Raw genomic sequence first — 24,674 nt, 5'->3', positions numbered from 1 at the left:
TTTTTCTATCATCTGTGACGTCACGGACCTGTGACAGAAATTACGGCGTTGTTTCTATCATCTGTGACGTCACAGATCTATTAGAGACGTTACGGCCTTGTTTTTCTATCATCTGTGACGTCACGGACCTGTGACAGAAATTACGGCCTTGTTTCTATCATCTGTGACGTCACAGATCTATTAGAGACGTTACGGCGTTGTTTTTCTATCATCTGTGACGTCACGGACATGTGACAGAAATTACGGTGTTGTTTCTATCATCTGTGACGTCACAGATCTATTAGAGACGTTACGGCCTTGTTTTTCTATCATCTGTGACGTCACGGACCTGTGACAGAAATTACGGCCTTGTTTCTATCATCTGTGACGTCACAGATCTATTAGAGACGTTACGGCGTTGTTTTTCTATCATCTGTGACGTCACGGACATGTGACAGAAATTACGGTGTTGTTTCTATCATCTGTGACGTCACAGATCTATTAGAGCCGTTACGGCGTTGTTTTTCTATCATCTGTGACGTCACGGACCAGTGACAGAAATTACGGCGTTGTTTCTATCATCTGTGACGTCACGGACCTGTGACAGAAATTGCGGCGTTGTTTCGACCATCTGTGACGTCACAGACCTGTGACAGAAATTACGGCGTTGTTTCTATCATCTGTGACGTCACGGACCTGTTACAGAAATTACGGCGTTGTTTCTATCATCTGTGACGTCACAGATCTATTAGAGACGTTACGGCGTTGTTTTTCTATCATCTGTGACGTCACGGACCTGTGACAAAAATTACGGCGTTGTTTCTATCATCTGTGACGTCACAGATCTATTAGAGACGTTACGGCGTTGTTTTTCTATCATCTGTGACTTCACGGACCTGTGACAGAAATTACGGCTTTGTTTCTATCATCTGTGACGTCACGGACCTGTGACAGAAATAACGGCGTTGTTTCTATCATCTGTGACGTCACGGACCTGTGACAGGAGTTACGGCGTTGTTTTTCTATCATCTGTGACGTCACAGATCTCTGAGATACGTTACTGCGTTGTTTCGATCATCTCTGACGTCACGGACCTATGTCAGGAGTTACGTCGTTGTTTTTCTATCATCTGTGACGTCACAGATCTCTGAGAGACGTTACGGCCTTGTTTCTATCATCTGTGACGTCACGGACCTGTGACAGAAGTTACGGCGTTGTTTCTATCATCTGTGACGTCACGGACCTGTGACAGAAATTACGGCGTTGTTTCCTATCATCTGTGACGTCACGGACCTGTGACAGAAATTACGGCGTTGTTTCTATCATCTGTGACGTCACAGATCTATTAGAGACGTTACGACGTTGTTTTTCTATCATCGGTGACGTCACGGACCTGTGACAGAAATTACGGCGTTGTTTCTATCATCTGTGACGTCACCGATCTATTAGAGACGTTACGGCGTTGTTTTTCTGTCATCTGTGACGTCACGGACCTGTGACAGAAATTACGGCGTTGTTTCTATCATCTGTGACGTCACGGACCTGTTACAGAAATTACGGCGTTGTTTCTATCATCTGTGACGTCACGGACCTGTGACAGAAATTACGGCGTTGTTTCTATCATCTGTGACGTCACAGATCTATTAGAGACGTTACGGCGTTGTTTTTCTATCATCTGTGTCGTCACGGACCTGTGACAGAAATTACGGCGTTGTTTCTATCATCTGTGACGTCACAGATCTATTAGAGACGTTACGGCGTTGTTTTTCTATCATCTGTGACGTCACGGACCTGTGACAGAAATTACGGCGTTGTTTCTATCATCTGTGACGTCACCGATCTATTAGAGACGTTACGGCGTTGTTTTTCTATCATCTGTGACGTCACGGACCTGTGACAGAAGTTACGGCGTTGTTTCTATCATCTGTGACGTCACGGACCTGTGACAGAAGTTACGGCGTTGTTTCTATCATCTGTGACGTCACCGATCTATTAGAGACGTTACGGCGTTGTTTCTATCATCTGTGACGTCACAGATCTATTAGAGACGTTACGGCGTTGTTTTTCTATCATCTGTGACGTCACGGACCTGTGACAGAAATTACGGCGTTGTTTCTATCATCTGTGACGTCACCGATTTATTAGAGACGTTACGGCGTTGTTTTTCTATCATCTGTGACGTCACGGACCTGTGACAGAAATTACGGCGTTGTTTCTATCATCTGTGACGTCACCGATCTATTAGAGACGTTACGGCGTTGTTTTTCTATCATCTGTGACGTCACGGACCAGTGACAGAAGTTACGGCGTTGTTTCTATCATCTGTGACGTCACGGACCTGTGACAGAAATTACGGCGTTGTTTTGACCATCTGTGACGTCACGGACCTGTGACAGAAATTACGGCGTTGTTTATATCATCTGTGACGTCACAGATCTATTAGAGCCGTTACGGCGTTGTTTTTCTGTCATCTGTGACGTCACGGACTTGTGACAGAAATTACGGCGTTGTTTCGACCATCTGTGACGTCACGGACCTGTGACAGAAATTACGGCGGTTTTTCTATCATCTGTGACGTCACCGATCTATTAGAGACGTTACGGAGTTGTTTTTCTATCATCTGTGACGTCACGGACCTGTGACAGAAATTACGGCGTTGTTTCTATCATCTGTGACGTCACAGATCCATTAAAGACGTTACGGCGTTGTTTTTCTGTCATCTGTGACGTCACGGACCTGTGACAGAAATTACGGCGTTGTTTCTCTCATCTGTGACGTCACGAACCTGTGACAGAAATTACGGCGTTGTTTCTATCATCTGTGACGTCACGAACCTGTGACAGAAGTTACCGCGTTGTTTCTATCATCTGTGACGTCACAGATCTGTTAGAGCCGTTACGGCGTTGTTTTTCTGTCATCTGTGACGTCACGGACTTGTGACAGAAATTACGGCGTTGTTTCGACCATCTGTGACGTCACGGACCTGTGACAGAAATTACAGTGTTGTTTCTATCATCTGTGACGTCACGAACCTGTGACAGAAGTTACCGCGTTGTTTCTATCATCTGTGACGTCACAGATCTATTAGAGCCGTTACGGCGTTGTTTTTCTATCATCTGTGACGTCACGGACCTGTGCCAAAAATTACGGCGTTGTTTCTATCATCTGTGACGTCACAGATCTATTAGAGACGTTACGGCGTTGTTTCTCTATCATCTGTGACGTCACGGACCTGTGACAAAAATTACGGCGTTGTTTCTATCATCTGTGACGTCACAGATCTATTAGAGACGTTACGGCGTTGTTTTTCTATCATCTGTGACGTCACGGACCTGTGACAGAAATTACGGCGTTGTTTCTATCATCTGTGACGTCACAGATCTATTAGAGACGTTACGGCGTTGTTTTTCTATCATCTGTGACGTCACGGACCTGTGACAGAAATTACGGCCTTGTTTCTATCATCTGTGACGTCACAGATCTATTAGAGACGTTACGGCGTTGTTTTTCTATCATCTGTGACGTCACGGACATGTGACAGAAATTACGGTGTTGTTTCTATCATCTGTGACGTCACAGATCTATTAGAGCCGTTACGGCCTTGTTTTTCTATCATCTGTGACGTCACGGACCTGTGACAGAAATTACGGCGTTGTTTCTATCATCTGTGACGTCACAGATCTATTAGAGACGTTACGGCGTTGTTTTTCTATCATCTGTGACGTCACGGACCTGTGACAGAAATTACGGCCTTGTTTCTATCATCTGTGACGTCACAGATCTATTAGAGACGTTACGGCGTTGTTTTTCTATCATCTGTGACGTCACGGACATGTGACAGAAATTACGGTGTTGTTTCTATCATCTGTGACGTCACAGATCTATTAGAGCCGTTACGGCCTTGTTTTTCTATCATCTGTGACGTCACGGACCTGTGACAGAAATTACGGCGTTGTTTCTATCATCTGTGACGTCACAGATCTATTAGAGACGTTACGGCCTTGTTTTTCTATCATCTGTGACGTCACGGACCTGTGACAGAAATTACGGCCTTGTTTCTATCATCTGTGACGTCACAGATCTATTAGAGACGTTACGGCGTTGTTTTTCTATCATCTGTGACGTCACGGACATGTGACAGAAATTACGGTGTTGTTTCTATCATCTGTGACGTCACAGATCTATTAGAGACGTTACGGCCTTGTTTTTCTATCATCTGTGACGTCACGGACCTGTGACAGAAATTACGGCCTTGTTTCTATCATCTGTGACGTCACAGATCTATTAGAGACGTTACGGCGTTGTTTTTCTATCATCTGTGACGTCACGGACATGTGACAGAAATTACGGTGTTGTTTCTATCATCTGTGACGTCACAGATCTATTAGAGCCGTTACGGCCTTGTTTTTCTATCATCTGTGACGTCACGGACCAGTGACAGAAATTACGGCGTTGTTTCTATCATCTGTGACGTCACGGACCTGTGACAGAAATTGCGGCGTTGTTTCGACCATCTGTGACGTCACAGACCTGTGACAGAAATTACGGCGTTGTTTCTATCATCTGTGACGTCACGGACCTGTTACAGAAATTACGGCGTTGTTTCTATCATCTGTGACGTCACAGATCTATTAGAGACGTTACGGCGTTGTTTTTCTATCATCTGTGACGTCACGGACCTGTGACAAAAATTACGGCGTTGTTTCTATCATCTGTGACGTCACAGATCTATTAGAGACGTTACGGCGTTGTTTTTCTATCATCTGTGACTTCACGGACCTGTGACAGAAATTACGGCTTTGTTTCTATCATCTGTGACGTCACGGACCTGTGACAGAAATAACGGCGTTGTTTCTATCATCTGTGACGTCACGGACCTGTGACAGGAGTTACGGCGTTGTTTTTCTATCATCTGTGACGTCACAGATCTCTGAGATACGTTACTGCGTTGTTTCGATCATCTCTGACGTCACGGACCTATGTCAGGAGTTACGTCGTTGTTTTTCTATCATCTGTGACGTCACAGATCTCTGAGAGACGTTACGGCCTTGTTTCTATCATCTGTGACGTCACGGACCTGTGACAGAAGTTACGGCGTTGTTTCTATCATCTGTGACGTCACGGACCTGTGACAGAAATTACGGCGTTGTTTCCTATCATCTGTGACGTCACGGACCTGTGACAGAAATTACGGCGTTGTTTCTATCATCTGTGACGTCACAGATCTATTAGAGACGTTACGACGTTGTTTTTCTATCATCGGTGACGTCACGGACCTGTGACAGAAATTACGGCGTTGTTTCTATCATCTGTGACGTCACCGATCTATTAGAGACGTTACGGCGTTGTTTTTCTGTCATCTGTGACGTCACGGACCTGTGACAGAAATTACGGCGTTGTTTCTATCATCTGTGACGTCACGGACCTGTTACAGAAATTACGGCGTTGTTTCTATCATCTGTGACGTCACGGACCTGTGACAGAAATTACGGCGTTGTTTCTATCATCTGTGACGTCACAGATCTATTAGAGACGTTACGGCGTTGTTTTTCTATCATCTGTGTCGTCACGGACCTGTGACAGAAATTACGGCGTTGTTTCTATCATCTGTGACGTCACAGATCTATTAGAGACGTTACGGCGTTGTTTTTCTATCATCTGTGACGTCACGGACCTGTGACAGAAATTACGGCGTTGTTTCTATCATCTGTGACGTCACCGATCTATTAGAGACGTTACGGCGTTGTTTTTCTATCATCTGTGACGTCACGGACCTGTGACAGAAGTTACGGCGTTGTTTCTATCATCTGTGACGTCACGGACCTGTGACAGAAGTTACGGCGTTGTTTCTATCATCTGTGACGTCACCGATCTATTAGAGACGTTACGGCGTTGTTTCTATCATCTGTGACGTCACAGATCTATTAGAGACGTTACGGCGTTGTTTTTCTATCATCTGTGACGTCACGGACCTGTGACAGAAATTACGGCGTTGTTTCTATCATCTGTGACGTCACCGATTTATTAGAGACGTTACGGCGTTGTTTTTCTATCATCTGTGACGTCACGGACCTGTGACAGAAATTACGGCGTTGTTTCTATCATCTGTGACGTCACCGATCTATTAGAGACGTTACGGCGTTGTTTTTCTATCATCTGTGACGTCACGGACCAGTGACAGAAGTTACGGCGTTGTTTCTATCATCTGTGACGTCACGGACCTGTGACAGAAATTACGGCGTTGTTTTGACCATCTGTGACGTCACGGACCTGTGACAGAAATTACGGCGTTGTTTATATCATCTGTGACGTCACAGATCTATTAGAGTCGTTACGGCGTTGTTTTTCTATCATCTGTGACGTCACGGACCTGTTACAGAAGTTACGGCCTTGTTTCGATCATCTGTGACGTCACGGACCTGTGACAGGAGTTACGGCGTTGTTTTTCTATCATCTGTGACGTCACAGATCTCTGAGAAACGTTACAGCGTTGTTTCGATCATCTATGACGTCACGGACCTGTGACAGACGTTACGGCGTTGTTACGGACGTTACGGCGTTGTTTCCATCATCTGTGACGTCACGGACCTGTGACAGACGTTACGGTGTTCTTATGGACGTCAGGGACTTCAGACGGACATTACGGCGTTGTTACGGTCGTCACGGACGTGTGACAGACGTTACGGCGTTATTTCGATCATCTGTGATGTCACGGAGCTGTGACAGACGTTACGGCGATGTTACGGACGTTACGGATGTTCGACAGACGTTTCGGATGGTCGAGTGAGGTTACGGCACTCTTACGGACGTAAGACAGACGTTATGGATGTTCGAGTGATGTTACGGCACTTTTACGGACGTTATGTAGTTACGGCGATATTACGGACGTTATGGAAGTTCGAGTGAGGTTAGAGCACTCTTACGGACGTTACAGCGGTTTACTGAAACTATAGCACCTAGAAGAACGGGACCGGACTCATGGGTGAGCTCTCGTTGCGCCCTCTAGGCGGATCTTTTTTTTGTCCAGATCGGGCCAATCATGTACGGGTGAAGTCTACAAACGATCTATATATAGTTTGGAAATTCTTCAGTCAACGCCATCTATGAGTCAATGGAAAATCTTTCCAATCAACTAGTTGTACGCTAATGGCGTAATGTATAATTGGAATTGAATTATTTCTGGATTTACAAAGAAAAACAGCAAGACTTGCCGCAGCCAAAAGTATATCAACCGCTTTTATAGCTTCGCAAAAGAAAGAATCATCATCCTGGACAATCAAGAACCAATGGATCAGATTTTCTTTCACCAAAACATTTTTGTATGCATTGAAAAAGGTCAGTTTTTATTTCACGTTGCATGACACACATAGCTATAACATTTATTAATTTCTTTTTATTGTAGAAGTAAAAGTTACTTCTATGAAAGAATTACGAAACTTCTTAATTTCTGTTATCGTATTTTGTTGGAGATAGTTCTTGATCGATAAAAAAAGAGGCTATACGCGAAGCGTGTGACGTACAGTATGAAGAAAAGAATTGTGAAGCTGTGACAGATGAATGTCCAAAAAATAATCTTTTATAGGACCAAATCTTTCTGTAATAATTGGAGCATTTAAACCCGCAAAAATTGTCAGTATGTTTCCATCGTATATATTTCCATTTTAAACTATGCATTAACTTTCAAAAACCAGAAATAGCTACGTTACTTATTAGGTATTCCCAGAGGTTTGAAAAAACTTGTTTCCTCAAAAATGAAGAGTCTACGGTACACAGAACTTATATATTATATTATATAGAAATCCTTGGAATGCGCCACTTCTTAGTCTATTAAAAGTCTTTACAATCAATTACTTACCATACATGGCAGTAGTGTAATATAAATTTGAATGGAATTATTTCAGGACTTAGAAAGGTATCATAATCGGATATATGTGTAATCGTCTTTAATATGAATGGGTTTTTGACATAATTGTACTTTGGACGGCTCATGCTTCCTTATCGAGTGCCTCTTTGTCAAGAGCTAACAAAGTTTCATTCCAATTTAATCTCGATATCGTTCTTTGTTTTATTTCAATAATCGATTCGTTTACCCTTTCTCTTTCTCTCTCTCTCTCTCTATATATATATAGTATATAATACATAACAGAAATGAGTAACTAAGGGTTTACAAAAAAAGATTATCATATACGTATTCATATACGCCTCAATGCAATTACGACTTACATCTTGCATCGAAAAATGACAATAGTCGACTATAATTAGTGAATTTCTTAATCAGTGGTATTACATCTTACGTTGATACATTTGTGAAGAGTTTTGTTATCTACGGCCAGTTGAAAGGCATTTTAACTATTAACCGAAGTATTGAAATCTTTTATCAAAAGTCTTAACGTTAACGACAAACGAATAAAAGATTGTATTAGAGTTTAATTGGATATCTTCCATTGTATCTTCCAATATAATAATGTAAAGTTTATTAACGAGAAGTAGAATCATATATCTAATTAAAAATAAACAACTAATAGATTTCGTTCCATTACACAAATGTATATACATACATTTATGCGTACACATTAAAAGTATTGCTAATAAAAAATCAATGGAATTATAGAAAACATTTCATTGTAAATTGATGCCAACAATAACAAATACCCTTCAATAATGTGTAATTTTTTCTTTTTCTATTAAGTATTAATTTCTTTGTTAATCAATTTAAACATTTTTAGTTCATAATGAATTCTATCAATAACAATATCAGATATTTAATTTTGGCTCATTGCAGAAGAAAGGTTGCTCATTACTGTCTACACAATATAATAAACCTCAAGCAATACCCAAGGAAAGACTACTATATACTTTGTGTATGTGTGTGTGGGTGTGTATATTATGTATCTAGTTACGTACATATGTACATATACACATATGTATCTATTTACAAGTGTATGTTTGTATGGGATCTTCCAACATTCCACCTTGGTGGTTGCCGAAAGACTGATCTCATACGATATTCGACAGAAAGTAAATAACATAAGGTGGATTTAGATATTTCAGCTTATAGAGAAACATATAAACATTGTAATAAGATTTGCTTTGTATACGTCAGCTAGTAAATGGTATAAACATTCTCTTTTTCTTTCAGTGTAATAATATTATATATATATATATATGTATATATATATATTAAAATTTTTATAATTTAATTAGTTAATTAATCAAAATCAAAAAATAAAAGAAAGCAACAGGAATACAAAAATACGAGACCTCATCGAAAACTCCGTTTGTTAGGACAGACGTCCTTCCTCGTAAACAATGAACTTTCATCTCTCTCTCTCTCTCTCTCTTCCTCGCTCTATTTTGCTATTTTTTTCTTAATTTTTCTGTATGCACGTGTACGCGTATGTACGTAATACGTATATGCCTTTCAACAAATGTAATATCGTTTGGTATCGATATATTTTATATATAGAAAGATCGTCGACGATCGAACGTGATGCGTGTACCTGATCGTGACACCCTTATTTCAATATTGTAAATTTAATTTGTCAACGAGGTATAAATTCTATATTCATTTAAATACACATACCTTGATATGTGTATGAATAATGCATATTAATCATAATACGCATTAAATGACACGTTTAAATGAAATCCCACATTAAAATTTACATTGTACTAGATACATATACTACATAAGAACAAGAAAGCAAAATTGAATATACCAAGATACTTTATTCTTCTTCTTCTTCTTCTTCTGCATATTATTGTTGTTGTTATTATTGTTATTATTATCCTTATTGTATTTAGAAATCTATCATAATTGAAGATATTGGGAAATAAAGATGAGATTTCTTTCTTATTCTTCTTAACTGTTTTTTTTTTTCTTTTTCTTTTCTTTTATATGAATAATAAGAAATATAAGGTATCATAATCAGATACATATGTAATCTTCTTTAATTTGAATGGGTTTTTGATATAATTGTACTTTGGACGCCTAATGCTTCCTTATCGAATGCCTTTTTGTCAAGAGCTAACAAAGTTTCTTTTCAATTTAATCTCGATATCGTTCTTTGTTTTATTCAAATTCTCGATTCGTTTACCCTTTCTTTCTCTCTCTCTCTCTCTCTCTCTCTTTCTCTCTCTGTATATATATATACATATTATATATAATATATATATATATATATATATATATATATATATATATATATATCTGTATATATCTCAATCTGTATCAGAAATAAACTCAGGGTTTATAAAAAAACATTATCATATACGTATTCATCTGCGTATCAATGCAAATACGACTTACATCTTGCATCGAAAAATGACAATAGTCGACTATAATTAGTGAATTTCTTAATCAGTGGTATTACATCTTACGTTGATACATTTGTGAAGAGCTTTGTTATCTACGGCCAGTTGAAAGGCACTTTAACTATTAACCGAGGTATTGAAATCTTTTATCAAAAGTCTTAACGTTAACGACAAACGAATAAAAGATTGTATTAGAGTTTAATTCCATATCTTCCATTGTATCTTCCAATATAATAATGTAAAGTTTATTAACGAGAAGTAGAATCATATATCTAATTAAAAATAAACAACTAATAGATTTCGTTCCATTACAAAGATATATATACATACATTTATGCGTACACATTAAAAGTATTGCTAATAAAAAATCAATAGGATTATAGAAAACATTTCATTGTAATTTGATGCCGAAAATAACAAATACCCTTCAATAATGTGTAATTTTTTCTTTTTCTATCAAGTATTAATTTCTTTTTAATCAATTTAAACATTTTTAGTTCATAATGTATCAATAACAATATCAGATATTTAATTTTGGCTCATTGCAGAACAAAGGTTGCTCGTTACTGTCCATACAATATAAGAAAATCTCAAGCAATACCCAAGGAAAGACTACTATATACTTTGTGTATGTGTGCGTGGGTGTGTATATTATGTATCTAGTTATGTACATATGTATCTATTTACAAACGTATGTTTATATGGGATCTTCCAACATTCCACCTTGGTGGTTGCCGAAAGACTGATCTCATACGATATTCGACAGAAAGTAAATAACATAAGGTGGATTTAGATATTTCAGCTTATAGAGAAACATATAAACATTGTAATAAGATTTGCTTTGTATACGTCAGCTAGTAAATGGTATAAACATTCTCTTTTTCTTTCAGTGTAATAATATTATATATATATATATTAAAATTTTTATAATTTAATTAGTTAATTAATCAAAATCAAAAAATAAAAGAAAGCAACAGGAATACAAAAATACGAGACCTCATCGAAAACTCCGTTTGTTAGGACAGACGTCCTTCCTCGTAAACAATGAACTTTCATCTCTCTCTCTCTCTCTCTCTTCCTCGCTCTATTTTGCTATTTTTTTCTTAATTTTTCTGTATGCACGTGTACGCGTATGTACGTAATACGTATATGCCTTTCAACAAATGTAATATCGTTTGGTATCGATATATTTTATATATAGAAAGATCGTCGACGATCGAACGTGATGCGTGTACCTGATCGTGACACCCTTATTTCAATATTGTAAATTTAATTTGTCAACGAGGTATAAATTCTATATTCATTTAAATACACATACCTTGATATGTGTATGAATAATGCATATTAATCATAATACGCATTAAATGACACGTTTAAATGAAATCCCACATTAAAATTTACATTGTACTAGATACATATACTACATAAGAACAAGAAAGCAAAATTGAATATACCAAGATACTTTATTCTTCTTCTTCTTCTGCATATTATTGTTGTTGTTATTATTGTTATTATTATCCTTATTGTATTTAGAAATATATCATAATTGAAGATATTGGGAAATAAAGATGAGATTTCTTTCTTATTCTTCTTAACTGTTTTTTTTTTCTTTTTCTTTTCTTTTATATGAATAATAAGAAATATAAGGTATCATAATCAGATACATATGTAATCTTCTTTAATTTGAATGGGTTTTTGATATAAGTGTACTTTGGACGCCTAATGCTTCCTTATCGAATGCCTTTTTGTCAAGAGCTAACAAAGTTTCTTTTCAATTTAATCTCAATATCGTTCTTTGTTTTATTCAAATTCTCGATTCGTTTACCCTTTCTTTCTCTCTCTCTCTCTCTCTCTCTCTCTGTATATATATATACATATTATATATAATATATAATATATATGTATATATATATATATATATATATATATATATATATATATATATATATATATATATATCTGTATATATCTCAATCTGTATCAGAAATAAACTCAGGGTTTATAAAAAAACATTATCATATACGTATTCATCTGCGTATCAATGCAAATACGACTTACATCTTGCATCGAAAAATGACAATAGTCGACTATAATTAGTGAATTTCTTAATCAGTGGTATTACATCTTACGTTGATACATTTGTGAAGAGCTTTGTTATCTACGGCCAGTTGAAAGGCACTTTAACTATTAACCGAGGTATTGAAATCTTTTATCAAAAGTCTTAACGTTAACGACAAACGAATAAAAGATTGTATTAGAGTTTAATTCGATATCTTCCATTGTATCTTCCAATATAATAATGTAAAGTTTATTAACGAGAAGTAGAATCATATATCTAATTAAAAATAAACAACTAATAGATTTCGTTCCATTACAAAGATATATATACATACATTTATGCGTACACATTAAAAGTATTGCTAATAAAAAATCAATAGGATTATAGAAAACATTTCATTGTAAATTGATGCCGAAAATAACAAATACCCTTCAATAATGTGTAATTTTTTCTTTTTCTATCAAGTATTAATTTCTTTTTAATCAATTTAAACATTTTTAGTTCATAATGTATCAATAACAATATCAGATATTTAATTTTGGCTCATTGCAGAACAAAGGTTGCTCGTTACTGTCCATACAATATAAGAAAATCTCAAGCAATACCCAAGAGAAAGACTACTGTATACTTTGTGTATGTGTGCGTGGGTGTGTATATTATGTATCTAGTTATGTACATATGTATCTATTTACAAACGTATGTTTATATGGGATCTTCCAACATTCCACCTTGGTGGTTGCCGAAAGACTGATCTCATACGATATTCGACAGAAAGTAAATAACATAAGGTGGATTTAGATATTTCAGCTTATAGAGAAACATATAAACATTGTAATAAGATTTGCTTTGTATACGTCAGCTAGTAAATGGTATAAACATTCTCTTTTTCTTTCAGTGTAATAATATTATATATATATATATCAAAATTTTTATAATTTAATTAGTTAATTAATCAAAATCAAAAAATAAAAGAAAGCAACAGGAATACAAAAATACGAGACCTCATCGAAAACTCCGTTTGTTAGGACAGACGTCCTTCCTCGTAAACAATGAACTTTCATCTCTCTCTCTCTCTCTCTCTTCCTCGCTCTATTTTGCTATTTTTTTCTTAATTTTTCTGTATGCACGTGTACGCGTATGTACGTAATACGTATATGCCTTTCAACAAATGTAATATCGTTTGGTATCGATATATTTTATATATAGAAAGATCGTCGACGATCGAACGTGATGCGTGTACCTGATCGTGACGCCCTTATTTCAATATTGTAAATTTAATTTGTCAACGAGGTATAAATTCTATATTCATTTAAATACACATACCTTGATATGTGTATGAATAATGCATATTAATCATAATACGCATTAAATGACACGTTTAAATGAAATCCCACATTAAAATTTACATTGTACTAGATACATATACTACATAAGAACAAGAAAGCAAAATTGAATATACCAAGATACTTTATTCTTCTTCTTCTTCTGCATATTATTGTTGTTGTTATTATTGTTATTATTATCCTTATTGTATTTAGAAATATATCATAATTGAAGATATTGGGAAATAAAGATGAGATTTCTTTCTTATTCTTCTTAACTGTTTTTTTTTCTTTTTCTTTTCTTTTATATGAATAATAAGAAATATAAGGTATCATAATCAGATACATATGTAATCTTCTTTAATTTGAATGGGTTTTTGATATAAGTGTACTTTGGACGCCTAATGCTTCCTTATCGAATGCCTTTTTGTCAAGAGCTAACAAAGTTTCTTTTCAATTTAATCTCAATATCGTTCTTTGTTTTATTCAAATTCTCGATTCGTTTACCCTTTCTTTCTCTCTCTCTCTCTCTCTCTCTCTCTCTCTCTGTATATATATATACATATTATATATAATATATAATATATATGTATATATATATATATATATATATATATATATATATATATATATATATATATCTGTATATATCTCAATCTGTATCAGAAATAAACTCAGGGTTTATAAAAAAACATTATCATATACGTATTCATCTGCGTATCAATGCAAATACGACTTACATCTTGCATCGAAAAATGACAATAGTCGACTATAATTAGTGAATTTCTTAATCAGTGGTATTACATCTTACGTTGATACATTTGTGAAGAGCTTTGTTATCTACGGCCAGTTGAAAGGCACTTTAACTATTAACCGAGGTATTGAAATCTTTTATCAAAAGTCTTAACGTTAACGACAAACGAATAAAAGATTGTATTAGAGTTTAATTCCATATCTTCCATTGTATCTTCCAATATAATAATGTAAAGTTTATTAACGAGAAGTAGAATCATATATCTAATTAAAAATAAACAACTAATAGATTTCGTTCCATTACAAAGATATATATACATACATTTATGCGTACACATTAAAAGTATTGCTAATAAAAAATCAATAGGATTATAGAAAACATTTCATTGTAATTTGATGCCGAAAATAACAAATACCCTTCAATAATGTGTAATTTTTTCTTTTTCTATCAAGTATTAATTTCTTTTTAATCAATTTAAACATTTTTAGTTCATAATGTATCAATAACAATATCAGATATTTAATTTTGGCTCATTGCAGAACAAAGGTTGCTCGTTACTGTCCATACAATATAAGAAAATCTCAAGCAATACCCAAGAGAAAGACTACTGTATACTTTGTGTATGTGTGCGTGGGTGTGTATATTATGTATCTAGTTATGTACATATGTATCTATTTACAAACGTATGTTTATATGGGATCTTCCAACATTCCACCTTGGTGGTTGCCGAAAGACTGATCTCATACGATATTCGACAGAAAGTAAATAACATAAGGTGGATTTAGATATTTCAGCTTATAGAGAAACATATAAACATTGTAATAAGATTTGCTTTGTATACGTCAGCTAGTAAATGGTATAAACATTCTCTTTTTCTTTCAGTGTAATAATATTATATATATATATATATATATATATATATATATATGTATATATATATATATTAAAATTTTTATAATTTAATTAGTTAATTAATCAAAATCAAAAAATAAAAGAAAGCAACAGGAATACAAAAATACGAGACCTCATCGAAAACTCCGTTTGTTAGGACAGACGTCCTTCCTCGTAAACAATGAACTTTCATCTCTCTCTCTCTCTCTCTCTTCCTCGCTCTATTTTGCTATTTTTTTCTTAATTTTTCTGTATGCACGTGTACGCGTATGTACGTAATACGTATATGCCTTTCAACAAATGTAATATCGTTTGGTATCGATATATTTTATATATAGAAAGATCGTCGACGATCGAACGTGATGCGTGTACCTGATCGTGACACCCTTATTTCAATATTGTAAATTTAATTTGTCAACGAGGTATAAATTCTATATTCATTTAAATACACATACCTTGATATGTGTATGAATAATGCATATTAATCATAATACGCATTAAATGACACGTTTAAATGAAATCCCACATTAAAATTTACATTGTACTAGATACATATACTACATAAGAACAAGAAAGCAAAATTGAATATACCAAGATACTTTATTCTTCTTCTTCTTCTTCTTCTGCATATTATTGTTGTTGTTATTATTGTTATTATTATCCTTATTGTATTTAGAAATCCATCATAATTGAAGATATTGGGAAATAAAGATGAGATTTCTTTCTTATTCTTCTTAACTGTTTTTTTTCTTTTTCTTTTCTTTTATATGAATAATAAGAAATATAAGGTATCATAATCAGATACATATGTAATCTTCTTTAATTTGAATGGGTTTTTGATATAATTGTACTTTGGACGCCTAATGCTTCCTTATCGAATGCCTTTTTGTCAAGAGCTAAAAAAGTTTCTTTTCAATTTAATCTCGATATCGTTCTTTGTTTTATTCAAATTCTCGATTCGTTTACCCTTTCTTTCTCTCTCTCTCTCTCTCTCTCTCTCTCTCTCTCTCTGTATATATATATACATATTATATATAATATATAATATATATGTATATATATATATATATATATATATATATATATATATATATATATATATCTGTATATATCTCAATCTGTATCAGAAATAAACTCAGGGTTTATAAAAAAACATTATCATATACGTATTCATCTGCGTATCAATGCAAATACGACTTACATCTTGCATCGAAAAATGACAATAGTCGACTATAATTAGTGAATTTCTTAATCAGTGGTATTACATCTTACGTTGATACATTTGTGAAGAGCTTTGTTATCTACGGCCAGTTGAAAGGCACTTTAACTATTAACCGAGGTATTGAAATCTTTTATCAAAAGTCTTAACGTTAACGACAAACGAATAAAAGATTGTATTAGAGTTTAATTCCATATCTTCCATTGTATCTTCCAATATAATAATGTAAAGTTTATTAACGAGAAGTCGAATCATATATCTAATTAAAAATAAACAACTAATAGATTTCGTTCCATTACAAAGATATATATACATACATTTATGCGTACACATTAAAAGTATTGCTAATAAAAAATCAATAGGATTATAGAAAACATTTCATTGTAATTTGATGCCGAAAATAACAAATACCCTTCAATAATGTGTAATTTTTTCTTTTTCTATGAAGTATTAATTTCTTTTTAATCAATTTAAACATTTTTCGTTCATAATGTATCAATAACAATATCAGATATTTAATTTTGGCTCATTGCAGAACAAAGGTTGCTCGTTACTGTCCATACAATATAAGAAAATCTCAAGCAATACCCAAGAGAAAGACTACTGTATACTTTGTGTATGTGTGCGTGGGTGTGTATATTATGTATCTAGTTATGTACATATGTATCTATTTACAAACGTATGTTTATATGGGATCTTCCAACATTCCACCTTGGTGGTTGCCGAAAGACTGATCTCATACGATATTCGACAGAAAGTAAATAACATAAGGTGGATTTAGATATTTCAGCTTATAGAGAAACATATAAACATTGTAATAAGATTTGCTTTGTATACGTCAGCTAGTAAATGGTATAAACATTCTCTTTTTCTTTCAGTGTAATAATATTATATATATATATATTAAAATTTTTATAATTTAATTAGTTAATTAATCAAAATCAAAAAATAAAAGAAAGCAACAGGAATACAAAAATACGAGACCTCATCGAAAACTCCGTTTGTTAGGACAGACGTCCTTCCTCGTAAACAATGAACTTTCATCTCTCTCTCTCTCTCTCTCTTCCTCGCTCTATTTTGCTATTTTTTTCTTAATTTTTCTGTATGCACGTGTACGCGTATGTACGTAATACGTATATGCCTTTCAACAAATGTAATATCGTTTGGTATCGATATATTTTATATATAGAAAGATCGTCGACGATCGAACGTGATGCGTGTACCTGATCGTGACACCCTTATTTCAATATTGTAAATTTAATTTGTCAACGACGTATAAATTCTATATTCATTTAAATACACATACCTTGATATGTGTATGAATAATGCATATTAATCATAATACGCATTAAATGACACGTTTAAATGAAATCCCACATTAAAATTTACATTGTACTAGATACATATACTACATAAGAACAAGAAAGCAAAATTGAATATACCAAGATACTTTATTCTTCTTCTTCTTCTGCATATTATTGTTGTTGTTATTATTGTTATTATTATCCTTATTGTATTTAGAAATCTATCATAATTGAAGATATTGGGAAATAAAGATGAGATTTCTTTCTTATTCTTCTTAACTGTTTTTTTTTTCTTTTTCTTTTCTTTTATATGAATAATAAGAAATATAAGGTATCATAATCAGATACATATGTAATCTTCTTTAATTTGAATGGGTTTTTGATATAATTGTACTTTGGACGCCTAATGCTTCCTTATCGAATGCCTTTTTGTCAAGAGCTAACAAAGTTTCTTTTCAATTTAATCTCGATATCGTTCTTTGTTTTATTCAAATTCTCGATTCGTTTACCCTTTCTTTCTCTCTCTCTCTCTCTCTCTTTCTCTCTCTGTATATATATATACATATTATATATAATATATATATATATATATATATATATATATATATATATATATATATATATCTGTATATATCTCAATCTGTATCAGAAATAAACTCAGGGTTTATAAAAAAACATTATCATATACGTATTCATCTGCGTATCAATGCAAATACGACTTACATCTTGCATCGAAAAATGACAATAGTCGACTATAATTAGTGAATTTCTTAATCAGTGGTATTACATCTTACGTTGATACATTTGTGAAGAGCTTTGTTATCTACGGCCAGTTGAAAGGCACTTTAACTATTAACCGAGGTATTGAAATCTTTTATCAAAAGTCTTAACGTTAACGACAAACGAATAAAAGATTGTATTAGAGTTTAATTCCATATCTTCCATTGTATCTTCCAATATAATAATGTAAAGTTTATTAACGAGAAGTAGAATCATATATCTAATTAAAAATAAACAACTAATAGATTTCGTTCCATTACAAAGATATATATACATACATTTATGCGTACACATTAAAAGTATTGCTAATAAAAAATCAATAGTATTATAGAAAACATTTCATTGTAATTTGATGCCGAAAATAACAAATACCCTTCAATAATGTGTAATTTTTTCTTTTTCTATCAAGTATTAATTTCTATTTAATCAATTTAAACATTTTTAGTTCATAATGAATTCTATCAATAACAATATCAGATATTTAATTTTGGCTCATTGCAGAACAAAGGTTGCTCGTTACTGTCCATACAATATAAGAAAATCTCAAGCAATACCCAAGAGAAAGACTACTGTATACTTTGTGTATGTGTGCGTGGGTGTGTATATTATGTATCTAGTTATGTACATATGTATCTATTTACAAACGTATGTTTATATGGGATCTTCCAACATTCCACCTTGGTGGTTGCCGAAAGACTGATCTCATACGATATTCGACAGAAAGTAAATAACATAAGGTGGATTTAGATATTTCAGCTTATAGAGAAACATATAAACATTGTAATAAGATTTGCTTTGTATACGTCAGCTAGTAAATGGTATAAACATTCTCTTTTTCTTTCAGTGTAATAATATTATATATATATATATTAAAATTTTTATAATTTAATTAGTTAATTAATCAAAATCAAAAAATAAAAGAAAGCAACAGGAATACAAAAATACGAGACCTCATCGAAAACTCCGTTTGTTAGGACAGACGTCCTTCCTCGTAAACAATGAACTTTCATCTCTCTCTCTCTCTCTCTCTTCCTCGCTCTATTTTGCTATTTTTTTCTTATTTTTTCTGTATGCACGTGTACGCGTATGTACGTAATACGTATATGCCTTTCAACAAATGTAATATCGTTTGGTATCGATATATTTTATATATAGAAAGATCGTCGACGATCGAACGTGATGCGTGTACCTGATCGTGACACCCTTATTTCAATATTGTAAATTTAATTTGTCAACGACGTATAAATTCTATATTCATTTAAATACACATACCTTGATATGTGTATGAATAATGCATATTAATCATAATACGCATTAAATGACACGTTTAAATGAAATCCCACATTAAAATTTACATTGTACTAGATACATATACTACATAAGAACAAGAAAGCAAAATTGAATATACCAAGATACTTTATTCTTCTTCTTCTTCTGCATATTATTGTTGTTGTTATTATTGTTATTATTATCCTTATTGTATTTAGAAATCTATCATAATTGAAGATATTGGGAAATAAAGATGAGATTTCTTTCTTATTCTTCTTAACTGTTTTTTTTTTCTTTTTCTTTTCTTTTATATGAATAATAAGAAATATAAGGTATCATAATCAGATACATATGTAATCTTCTTTAATTTGAATGGGTTTTTGATATAATTGTACTTTGGACGCCTAATGCTTCCTTATCGAATGCCTTTTTGTCAAGAGCTAACAAAGTTTCTTTTCAATTTAATCTCGATATCGTTCTTTGTTTTATTCAAATTCTCGATTCGTTTACCCTTTCTTTCTCTCTCTCTCTCTCTCTCTTTCTCTCTCTGTATATATATATACATATTATATATAATATATATATATATATATATATATATATATATATATATATATATATATCTGTATATATCTCAATCTGTATCAGAAATAAACTCAGGGTTTATAAAAAAACATTATCATATACGTATTCATCTGCGTATCAATGCAAATACGACTTACATCTTGCATCGAAAAATGACAATAGTCGACTATAATTAGTGAATTTCTTAATCAGTGGTATTACATCCTACGTTGATACATTTGTGAAGAGCTTTGTTATCTACGGCCAGTTGAAAGGCACTTTAACTATTAACCGAGGTATTGAAATCTTTTATCAAAAGTCTTAACGTTAACGACAAACGAATAAAAGATTGTATTAGAGTTTAATTCCATATCTTCCATTGTATCTTCCAATATAATAATGTAAAGTTTATTAACGAGAAGTAGAATCATATATCTAATTAAAAATAAACAACTAATAGATTTCGTTCCATTACAAAGATATATATACATACATTTATGCGTACACATTAAAAGTATTGCTAATAAAAAATCAATAGTATTATAGAAAACATTTCATTGTAATTTGATGCCGAAAATAACAAATACCCTTCAATAATGTGTAATTTTTTCTTTTTCTATCAAGTATTAATTTCTATTTAATCAATTTAAACATTTTTAGTTCATAATGAATTCTATCAATAACAATATCAGATATTTAATTTTGGCTCATTGCAGAACAAAGGTTGCTCGTTACTGTCCATACAATATAAGAAAATCTCAAGCAATACCCAAGAGAAAGACTACTGTATACTTTGTGTATGTGTGCGTGGGTGTGTATATTATGTATCTAGTTATGTACATATGTATCTATTTACAAACGTATGTTTATATGGGATCTTCCAACATTCCACCTTGGTGGTTGCCGAAAGACTGATCTCATACGATATTCGACAGAAAGTAAATAACATAAGGTGGATTTAGATATTTCAGCTTATAGAGAAACATATAAACATTGTAATAAGATTTGCTTTGTATACGTCAGCTAGTAAATGGTATAAACATTCTCTTTTTCTTTCAGTGTAATAATATTATATATATATATATTAAAATTTTTATAATTTAATTAGTTAATTAATCAAAATCAAAAAATAAAAGAAAGCAACAGGAATACAAAAATACGAGACCTCATCGAAAACTCCGTTTGTTAGGACAGACGTCCTTCCTCGTAAACAATGAACTTTCATCTCTCTCTCTCTCTCTCTCTTCCTCGCTCTATTTTGCTATTTTTTTCTTAATTTTTCTGTATGCACGTGTACGCGTATGTACGTAATACGTATATGCCTTTCAACAAATGTAATATCGTTTGGTATCGATATATTTTATATATAGAAAGATCGTCGACGATCGAACGTGATGCGTGTACCTGATCGTGACACCCTTATTTCAATATTGTAAATTTAATTTGTCAACGACGTATAAATTCTATATTCATTTAAATACACATACCTTGATATGTGTATGAATAATGCATATTAATCATAATACGCATTAAATGACACGTTTAAATGAAATCCCACATTAAAATTTACATTGTACTAGATACATATACTACATAAGAACAAGAAAGCAAAATTGAATATACCAAGATACTTTATTCTTCTTCTTCTTCTGCATATTATTGTTGTTGTTATTATTGTTATTATTATCCTTATTGTATTTAGAAATCTATCATAATTGAAGATATTGGGAAATAAAGATGAGATTTCTTTCTTATTCTTCTTAACTGTTTTTTTTTTCTTTTTCTTTTCTTTTATATGAATAATAAGAAATATAAGGTATCATAATCAGATACATATGTAATCTTCTTTAATTTGAATGGGTTTTTGATATAATTGTACTTTGGACGCCTAATGCTTCCTTATCGAATGCCTTTTTGTCAAGAGCTAACAAAGTTTCTTTTCAATTTAATCTCGATATCGTTCTTTGTTTTATTCAAATTCTCGATTCGTTTACCCTTTCTTTCTCTCTCTCTCTCTCTCTCTTTCTCTCTCTGTATATATATATACATATTATATATAATATATATATATATATATATATATATATATATATATATATATATATATATCTGTATATATCTCAATCTGTATCAGAAATAAACTCAGGGTTTATAAAAAAACATTATCATATACGTATTCATCTGCGTATCAATGCAAATACGACTTACATCTTGCATCGAAAAATGACAATAGTCGACTATAATTAGTGAATTTCTTAATCAGTGGTATTACATCTTACGTTGATACATTTGTGAAGAGCTTTGTTATCTACGTCCAGTTGAAAGGCATTTTAACTATTAACCGAAGTATTGAAATCTTTTATCAAAAGTCTTAACGTTAACGACAAACGAATAAAAGATTGTATTAGAGTTTAATTCGATATCTTCCATTGTACCTTCCAATATAATAATGTAAAGTTTATTAACGAGAAGTAGAATCATATATCTAATTAAAAATAAACAACTAATAGATTTCGTTCCATTACAAAGATATATATACATACATTTATGCGTACACATTAAAAGTATTGCTAATAAAAAATCAATAGGATTATAGAAAACATTTCATTGTAAATTGATGCCGAAAATAACAAATACCCTTCAATAATGTGTAATTTTTTCTTTTTCTATCAAGTATTAATATCTTTTTAATCAATTTAAACATTTTTAGTTCATAATGTATCAATAACAATATCAGATATTTAATTTTGGCTCATTGCAGAACAAAGGTTGCTCGTTACTGTCCATACAATATAAGAAAATCTCAAGCAATACCCAAGAGAAAGACTACTGTATACTTTGTGTATGTGTGCGTGGGTGTGTATATTATGTATCTAGTTATGTACATATGTATCTATTTACAAACGTATGTTTATATGGGATCTTCCAACATTCCACCTTGGTGGTTGCCGAAAGACTGATCTCATACGATATTCGACAGAAAGTAAATAACATAAGGTGGATTTAGATATTTCAGCTTATAGAGAAACATATAAACATTGTAATAAGATTTGCTTTGTATACGTCAGCTAGTAAATGGTATAAACATTCTCTTTTTCTTTCAGTGTAATAATATTATATATATATATATATATATATATATATATATATATATATGTATATATATATATATTAAAATTTTTATAATTTAATTAGTTAATTAATCAAAATCAAAAAATAAAAGAAAGCAACAGGAATACAAAAATACGAGACCTCATCGAAAACTCCGTTTGTTAGGACAGACGTCCTTCCTCGTAAACAATGAACTTTCATCTCTCTCTCTCTCTCTCTCTCTCTTCCTCGCTCTATTTTGCTATTTTTTTCTTAATTTTTCTGTATGCACGTGTACGCGTATGTACGTAATACGTATATGCCTTTCAACAAATGTAATATCGTTTGGTATCGATATATTTTATATATAGAAAGATCGTCGACGATCGAACGTGATGCGTGTACCTGATCGTGACACCCTTATTTCAATATTGTAAATTTAATTTGTCAACGAGGTATAAATTCTATATTCATTTAAATACACATACCTTGATATGTGTATGAATAATGCATATTAATCATAATACGCATTAAATGACACGTTTAAATGAAATCCCACATTAAAATTTACATTGTACTAGATACATATACTACATAAGAACAAGAAAGCAAAATTGAATATACCAAGATACTTTATTCTTCTTCTTCTTCTTCTTCTGCATATTATTGTTGTTGTTATTATTGTTATTATTATCCTTATTGTATTTAGAAATCTATCATAATTGAAGATATTGGGAAATAAAGATGAGATTTCTTTCTTATTCTTCTTAACTGTTTTTTTTTTTCTTTTTCTTTTCTTTTATATGAATAATAAGAAATATAAGGTATCATAATCAGATACATATGTAATCTTCTTTAATTTGAATGGGTTTTTGATATAATTGTACTTTGGACGCCTAATGCTTCCTTATCGAATGCCTTTTTGTCAAGAGCTAACAAAGTTTCTTTTCAATTTAATCTCAATATCGTTCTTTGTTTTATTCAAATTCTCGATTCGTTTACCCTTTCTTTCTCTCTCTCTCTCTCTCTCTCTCTCTCTGTATATATATATACATATTATATATAATATATAATATATATGTATATATATATATCTCAATCTGTATCAGAAATAAACTCAGGGTTTATA

The 24,674-nt window shown here is 32.5% G+C and overlaps 2 long non-coding RNA genes across 4 annotated transcripts; one reads left to right on the top strand and one right to left on the bottom strand.

Annotated features, from left to right (window-relative positions):
• Window positions 1-1,118: 1,118 nt before the first annotated feature.
• LOC127070222 (uncharacterized) lies at window positions 1,119-6,824 on the bottom strand. Its single transcript, XR_007784373.1, has 3 exons — window positions 6,201-6,824; window positions 1,273-1,919; window positions 1,119-1,222 (listed from the first exon to the last, which is right to left on the bottom strand). It is a non-coding gene; the product is annotated as an uncharacterized LOC127070222 (long non-coding RNA).
• A 285-nt stretch (window positions 6,825-7,109) lies between these two features.
• On the top strand, window positions 7,110-13,406 carry LOC127070220 (uncharacterized). Of its 3 annotated transcripts, XR_007784371.1 has the most exons (4): window positions 7,110-7,314; window positions 7,382-7,612; window positions 7,693-8,340; window positions 12,490-13,406. It is a non-coding gene; the product is annotated as an uncharacterized LOC127070220 (long non-coding RNA). The 3 variants fall into 3 exon arrangements; XR_007784370.1 differs by having other exon boundaries at window positions 7,453-8,340; XR_007784369.1 differs by having other exon boundaries at window positions 7,382-8,340.
• Window positions 13,407-24,674: the final 11,268 nt, after the last annotated feature.

The sequence above is a fragment of the Vespula vulgaris genome, chromosome 17, assembly GCF_905475345.1.
Source record: "Vespula vulgaris chromosome 17, iyVesVulg1.1, whole genome shotgun sequence".
Taxonomy (NCBI): Eukaryota; Metazoa; Arthropoda; class Insecta; order Hymenoptera; family Vespidae; genus Vespula; species Vespula vulgaris.
This window is presented reverse-complemented; position numbering and strand designations above follow the sequence as displayed.